Source organism: Rutidosis leptorrhynchoides, chromosome 5 (genome assembly GCF_046630445.1).
Source record: "Rutidosis leptorrhynchoides isolate AG116_Rl617_1_P2 chromosome 5, CSIRO_AGI_Rlap_v1, whole genome shotgun sequence".
Lineage (NCBI taxonomy): Eukaryota > Viridiplantae > Streptophyta > Magnoliopsida > Asterales > Asteraceae > Rutidosis > Rutidosis leptorrhynchoides.
The window spans coordinates 252,878,708-252,887,110 of record NC_092337.1 but is presented as its reverse complement, the minus strand read 5'-3'; positions in this window follow the sequence as shown (position 1 = coordinate 252,887,110).

The following is an 8,403-nucleotide window of genomic DNA, read 5'->3' as shown; positions in this document are numbered from 1 at the left end:
AGAAAGCTCACGACAGCAGCAAGGAGGGGAGAGAGCTGTGCAGAATTTTTTTTTGCAAGTAAAAGATGTGTATAGCATGTGTGTTGAAGTCCCAAGAGAGCTAGGCATGTGTGTTTAGATATATGGGAAAACCAAGTAGTCAAAAGCATGAGTTCATGAACCCAATGCCCCCATCTCCCATGCCACATTCCCCTTTTTTATAAAATAGTTTTTATAAAACTAATTTTATAAAACCCTTCTCTTTTATAAACTTCCATGACATTATTATTAATCATGTACATATTTATTTATAAAACCAATTTTATAAAATGTGACATAACTAAATTTAATTATTTAACCTATAAATAATTAAATCCATATAATATAAATCATTCCATAATTTATATATATATATATATGTGTACACATCAAGTAGTATTTCAGAAAACCACTTTTCTTAAAGTTCAAGTGTCGCGTATCTGATCAATGATCCAATCGTTAAGATCAAATACGAATGAGGTGTCGGTAAGTTTGTTATTGGGTATGACCCGACTTGGATCATAACATTTTAGCCACATTAATTTAATATATCTCTCGGGCATACGAAATACCTTCAATCTCCCACTTGCACGAGAAACATAAGAAATTAATGCAAGCGATGGATACTACCTAACAACCGTCCATCACCCCCAATATGTTATGACTTTGTGCCATTCAATAACATCATTCCTTTCGAGTTCCCATCTCGAATATGAATAGGTGAATCTTTCATTATATCCTTTCATCCTAGATGTCATGCTAATTCCAAGAGATACAGAGTGATCACTTTCTTTTAGATTTAACTTTGTCAGGCCTTAGACATCTGACTCTCAACGAATAAGAGGGACAAATTCCATCTTGACTACATACGTCCTAGACACTACACTTCGTACCATACCTGAAGCCTCCCTTATGTACTACCATATTTCAGAATAGCGAAGGAAAGAGTCAAGGCACAATATTCGGTGAATATCTGAACCCAATATGTGTCTCAGGTCAGAGGATATAATGATATTCTCCTTTACTCAAGATTACATGTGATTAACCACAAAGGCTCCATATAGTAAATCTTGAGAGCGGGTCTTCAAATATTTGTGTCCCATAAATATCTATGAACCTTGGTTGCAACCTTGCCCCACATTCACCATTTGAATGCTAACCAATCCAAGTTCATAATAGTCTAGACCTCACACTTGTTCCCACAAATGTGATCAACTACGGAATTCAGAATAATAGTTTATTCATGGATAAAATATGCAAAATTGGAACATGACTCATAATTAAATTAATACCACAATTATATTAATGAGTTTGAATTAATTCGTTCTGTTACAATACATAAAATAGATCATTTCCAATCACTAGAATATCGAAGCCCTAATGCACAAACATGTCCCTCATGTTTTGGCCCATGTAAAAGCTTCGTGAGTGGATCCGCAACATTATGATCTGTGTGAACCTTGTGAATACATATATTTCCCTTTTCAACCTCATCCCTGATGTAGTTGAATCTCCGCTCAATGTGACGAGTCTTTTGATGAGCACGAGGTTCCTTGATTTGAGCAATCGCACCCTCGTTGTCACAAAAGATCTCAAGAGGGTCCTGAATGGAAGGGACCACTCCTAAGTCGTCGATGAATTTCTTCATCCATGTAGCTTCCTGAGCTGCCAATGAGGCGGCAATGTACTCCGACTCTGTAGTGGATAACGCAACAACTTCCCGTTTTGAGCTCTTCCAAGAGACTGCACCACCATTTAACATGAAGACATAACCGGATTGTGATCGAGAGTCATCTCAATCAGTTTGGAAACTCGCGTCCACGTAACCTTTTACAGTGAGTTCCTCCTCACCAGACCCATATATTAGAAACATATCCTTAGTTCTCCTAAGGTATTTCAATATACTTTTAACAGCAATCCAATGACTGTTTCCTGGGTTGTTCCGGTATCTACTTGTCAAGCTTAGAGCGCATGACACATCCGGTCTAGTACATATCATTGCATACATGATAGACCCAATAGCAGATGCGTATGGGACTTTCTTCATTCTCTCTTGTTCATCTTTCGTGGTAGGACACTGAGATGAACTGAGAACGGTTCCTCTTTGAATAGGTACCAAACCTTTCTTAGAGTTTTCCATCTTGAACCTTTTCAAGATTTTATCAATGTATGTACTTTGACTTAAACCTATCAATCTCTTAGATCTATTCCTATAGATCCCTATCCCCAATATGTATTGTGCTTCTCCAAGATCCTTAATGGAGAAGCAACTCTTTAGCTAAGTTTTGACTTCTTGCATTGTGGTAATATCATTCCCAAATAATAATATATCATCCACATATAGCACAAGAAACATTATGGAGCTCCCACTAGCCTTCTTGTATACACAAGCTTCATCACCATTTTTAATGAAGCCAAATTTCTTTGCCTCTTCATTAAAACGATGATTCCACATTCTAGATGCTTGTTTCAATCTGTAGATTGACTTCTTTAACTTGCATACCTTCTTAGGATTTTTCGGATCAACAAAACCTTCGGGCTGTACCATATAGACATCTTCCTCAAGATATCCATTCAGGAAAGCGGTTTTGACATCCATTTGCCATATTTCATAGTCATAGTGAGCAGCAATGGTAAATAATATCCTAATAGACTTTAGCATTGCCACAGGCGAGAAAGTTTCATCATAATCAACCCCTTGAGTTTGAGTGAAACCTTTTGCTACAAGTCTAGCTTTGTATGTATCCAAGTTTCCATGTATGTCGGTTTTCTTCTTGAAAAGCCATTTGCAATTGTGACGACCCGGAAATTTTCGACCAAATTTAAACTTTAATCTTTATATTATTCCAACACGATAAGCAAAGTTTGTTAAGTTAAATCTCAAGAATTTTAAACTGTGTTCATACATTCATTAAAACCTCGACCAAATTCCGACGATTCACGAACCGTTATATATAAATAGATATGTATATGTATATATATATATTATAACTTGAGAATATTAATAAGGTATTAAACGTATAATACTTTACACGAACGTATTTGTTTCAATATGATTTTCGACGAAATTAAAAAAAATATATTAAATGATTGAATTATCAGAAACATTGAATTATGATTACAAGTCTCTGTTGAGAGGTCCACTATGATTTGAGAAAATCTATTCCTCTTAACGATATTCAGAATAATTTGTAAAGCTATTTATAAATAAAAATAAAAAGTGTTATTTATGAAAGTTAGACAAAAGTTAGTGGAGAATTGGTTTCCATAATATTCTATTAATCTATTTTCAAACGTACAAAGACGTTTTCAGTTTAAAAAGAACTTTATTATTAAAACGTATATAACTTTTATAAATATCTAGAATTACTTTTGACAACTCATTACTTAACCAGTATAATAAATATAACGATATTTATATTTTATTTCATTAAATATGTATAACGATTTAAATTAATATTATATATATTTATACGCGTATTATACATACATAGTTTTTATACTTTTACTATACTTTAACTTTACCTTTACTTTACTTTTATTTTACTTTAACTTTAATAATTCATACTTTAATAATTCACTTTAATAATTCATACTTTAATAATTCACTTTAATAATTCACTTTAATAATTCATACTTTAATAATTCACTTTAATAATTCACTTTAATAATTCATACTTTAATAATTCACTTTAATAATTCAAAAATCTATTATAAATAGAATTCAATAGGTTTCATTATTTCATAGAAACTTGAAAATATATTTCTCTAAACTCTCTCAATCGAATTACATATATATATTTTCTTTGTATTATTTCAAGATATTATTAGTATACATAAAATACTACGACGGAGTTATACTCAGACGATTTCAAAATAAGTTTTCAAACGGGATAGAGCTAAGGAAATTATGGGTTATAGCTATGGAGGTTATGGGTATTGATCGAGGGTATTGCTCGTGAGGTCAACCTAACGTTTATCATTTTCGTTGCGTCTACGTACTTTCCCACAATATTGAATCACAATATTGATACGTTCGTGAATCTGAGACAAACCCTGCACTTGTTCAATGCCGTCATATACATAATTGCTACGAAATACAGTATTGTGAGTTTCATTTGCTCCCTTTTATATATATTTTTGGGACTGAGAATACATGCGCTGTTTTTATAAATGTTTTATGAAATAGGCACAAGTACTAAAACCAATTCTACGTGGGTTTAAACCAGAAATATACCCTTAGCTTGGTAACATTAAACTACTTGTCTATGTACGGTAGGCGCGAATCCTAAAGATAGATCTATTGGGCCTGACAAACCCCATCCTGACTATGGGATGCTTTAGTACTTCGAGGTTATTTTAAACACACCTGATCTGGTGTACTTCAGAGGGTAAAACATGAACGTTAAGGCTTATTACCGGGTGCCTACAACTTATAGAATACTTTTATACACTTGCGAGTGTACATATATTTATAAACGGAAATCTTGTGGTCTATTAATATATTGAAATGATTGTTATGATAAACCTATGAACTCACCAACCTTTTGGTTGACACTTTAAAGTATGTTTATTCGCAGGTATTAAAGAAATCTTCCGCTGTGCATTAGCTCATTTTAAGGATATTACTTGGAGTCATTCATGGCATATTTTGAAAGACGTTGCATTCGAGTCATTGAGTTCATCAAGATTATTATTAAGCCAATTATAGTTGGATGTATTATGAAATGGTGTGCATGCCGTCAACTTTCGTTGTAAAGAAAGTTTGTCTTTTAAAAACGAATGCAATGTTTGTAAAATATATCATATAGAGGTCAAATACCTCGCGATGTAATCAACTATTGTGAATCCTTTATAATGTATATGAACGGATCCTTTTAGCAATCAACTAGCTTGGAGCTAGGAGGTTGCACAACAAGTTTCCAAACTTGATTTTCATACATGGATTGCATCTCGGCGTTCATGGCTTCCTACCATTTATCTTTATCAATCCTTGATAAAGCATCTTCGTAGTTTGTCAGTTCATCCAAATCAACCGTATAGCAACCATCCACGAGAAACCCATATCTCTCGGGAGGATTACTAATCCTACTAGATCTTCGAACGTCTTGTGTACCTTGATCATCCACTTGATCATTTTCAACATCCTCATGTTGAGTACTAGTGCCAACCAATTGTGTATCATCAGCATGATCTTGTACCTCTACAAGATCTATCTTCCTTTCACCATCACCTTCCATAAGGAAGTTGGTTTCAAGGAATTCCGCTTTCCGAGCAACAAATACCGTTTGCTCGGATGGATCATAGAAGTAATACCCCATGTCATCTTTGGGATATCCTATGAAGATACACTTTGTGGATCGAGCATGTAGCTTATTAGCTACATATCGCTTAGGATAAGCTTCACATCCCCATACTTTCAAGTATGAAAGAGAAGGAGGTTTTCCAAACCACATCTCATGAGGAGTTCGTTCCACTTTCTTGGTTGGGGCCATATTTAAAATACGAATCGCGGAGCTTAGACAATAACCCCAAAATGATAGAGGTAACGAGCTTCTTGCCATCATAGATCGAACCATATCCATTAGGGTTCGGTTCCTCCTTTCGGAAACTCCATTAAGTTGGGGTGTTCCGGGTGGAGTAAGTTGTGAGATAATCCCACAACTCCTAAGATGATCTTGGAAGGCATCACTTAGGTATTCACCTCCTCTATCGGTACGAAGTACCTTAATTGTCCTATTGAGTTGATTTTGTACTTCGTTTTGATATTCTTTGAATGCTTCAAACGTTTCGTCCTTGTGTCTTAATAAGTAGACATATCCGAAACGACTAAAGTCATCAATGAAAGTAACAAAGTATCTTTCACCATTCCTAGTCATTGGTTTAAAGGGTCCACATACATCCGAATGTATTAATCCCAATAAATCTTTAGCCCTCTCATAAGTCCCTTTGAAAGGTGCTTTAGTCATCTTGCCTTGTAAACAAGATTCACATACATCAAACGAATCCATTTCATTTGATTTCAAAAGTCCATTCTTTTGAAGTGTATGCATTCGGTTCTTGTTTATGTGACCAAGGCGACAATGCCATAAATAGGAATCACTCAAATCCCTTTTGAGTTTCTTGGTGCTAGTATGGTATATAGAGCTCGATGATGCGTCATCATGAACCAATTCATAAATTCCATTTGAAGGCGAAGCCTTGAAATAGAATACATTATCTTTAGAAACATGAATATCATCATCAATAAAATTAACAATGTAACCACATTGTTTTAAGCGAGAAATAGAAATAATGTTTCTACACAAATCCGGAGCATACAAAACATTTTCTAAAATAAGTTCCAATCCGCTTGGAAGCTTCAAAATAAAATCTCCTTGAGCTTTAACATGCACCTTTGCACCATTGCCCATATAGAGACTTGATGTTCCCGCCTTATGATCACTTCTTTTGAACCCCTGCAAAGAATTTCAAATAGGAGTTCCACATCCAGTGTCTAATACCCATGTATTAGAAGAAGTAATACTAAGCTCTATATATACCATATATATATTACCTGAGGTTTGCCCTGCATCCCTCTTGTCCTTCAACTCCTTAAGATAGACCGGACAGTTTCGTTTCCAATGACCCATCTCACCGCAACCGAAACATAGGTCTTCCTTGGGGTTTGTCTTCTCGGCTACCTTTTGCTTCTTAGCCTTGTTGATGGTTGGGGTAACCACCTTCCCCTTCCCTTTGCCTTGATAGGCGGGTCCTTTTCTCTTAGCCACCTTTGGCTTAGAGGTGATACCTTTGGATCCACCTTGATCGATTGCTAACACGGGTAAAGCCCTTTTACCCATGCTAGTTTCCGCCGTTCTAAGCATACCTTGAAGCTCACCTATGCTCTTATCCATCCCATTCATATTGTAATTAATTACAAATTGATCAAACCTTTTTGATAGGGAGTTAAGGATAAGATCGGTGGCTAACTCATTTGATATGTTTAGGTTAAGGCGGTTAGCACGATCAATAAGGCTCTTCATCTTAAGCACATAAGATGAAACCGATTGGGTATCATCCATACGACAAGCATGTAGCGCTCGAACGGTCTCGAAACGCTCGACACGCGCTTGTTGAAGGAACATCTCCTTCATTTGCGTTATCATGTCATATGCACTATGATGCTCGAAATCCTTTTGGAGTTCGGGAATCATAGTCCCAAGCATTAGGCATGAGACTTGAAGGGAGTCGTGGCAATACTTATCGTAAGAGGCCATTGCCTCCACATCATTCTCATCCGGTTGATCGGGAATGGGGTCCTCAAGTACATACGCTTTATCCTCTTGTTTGAGGACAATCCGAAGATTGCGGAACCAATCCATAAAGTTTGTATGGTTGAGTTTGTCTTTCTCTAAGAGAGACCTTAATGATAGGTTGTTCATGTTAAGTGGTGCGTTTTGCATGTTGTTGTTGTTATTAGCGGCCATCTACAAAATTCAACAAAGTCCTTTTAAGTATCGATTTTAAATTCAATAAACAATACCCTTTTAATTTGTTTTATTAAATATTAGAATCCAACGGTAAATCAAATTTCGGTTAGGTGACCTTTATCCCGTCATTTGATTTAGCTAGGTAGTCATAATGACAATTGCAATCCTTTTGCAACTTCTAAGTTATGGGATCATGCAATCCTTTTGCATGGCATATTAATCCCATCAACGCCTATTTGTTCCTCATGCTTCGGTGACCCTAAGTTCATGATTCCCAAATCAAGTCGTCCTACTTGTGTAGACATGTAAATTTAACAAACAAGTGGTTAGGTGACCTTTATCCCACCAGTGTGCGAATTTTACCTTATTCATATTAGTCCGCTCATGACGGTTAGGTGACCTTTATCCCGTCAAGAGTTTCTTAATATGTCTAAGTGTTTTCACAAAAGGATGGCGTTTAACTTGTTTACCTTGTTTTAGTTAAAGGGATTTAAGTTTTCTACATTCTAGTTTTAGAAAACAAAATGCTATACACCAACATGCATTTGGTGTGTAGTAAATTTTGAAAACCCATTTTCATGTCCTTTTAGTAAAACCAATTACTAGTTATGAACCAATTTAATACTTTTTAAATAAACCATTTTATTTAGGTCTAATAACCAATTATTAGTGTCGTTATGTTATGTTTTATTATAACCATTTATAATGTATTAAGCAAGTTATTAACATGTGATAATCTTGTAGCAACCAATCATACAAACATACACAAACATGCATAACAAAATATGTTCACAATCGGGAGCCATTTTGGTGGGCATTTGTTTAGCCAAAAAAACAAATGTCACCGGTAAGGGTTAACAAAAGAAAGCAAGAGATTTTTAAACAAAATCTCCCTCTTAATCTTGTAATCTTC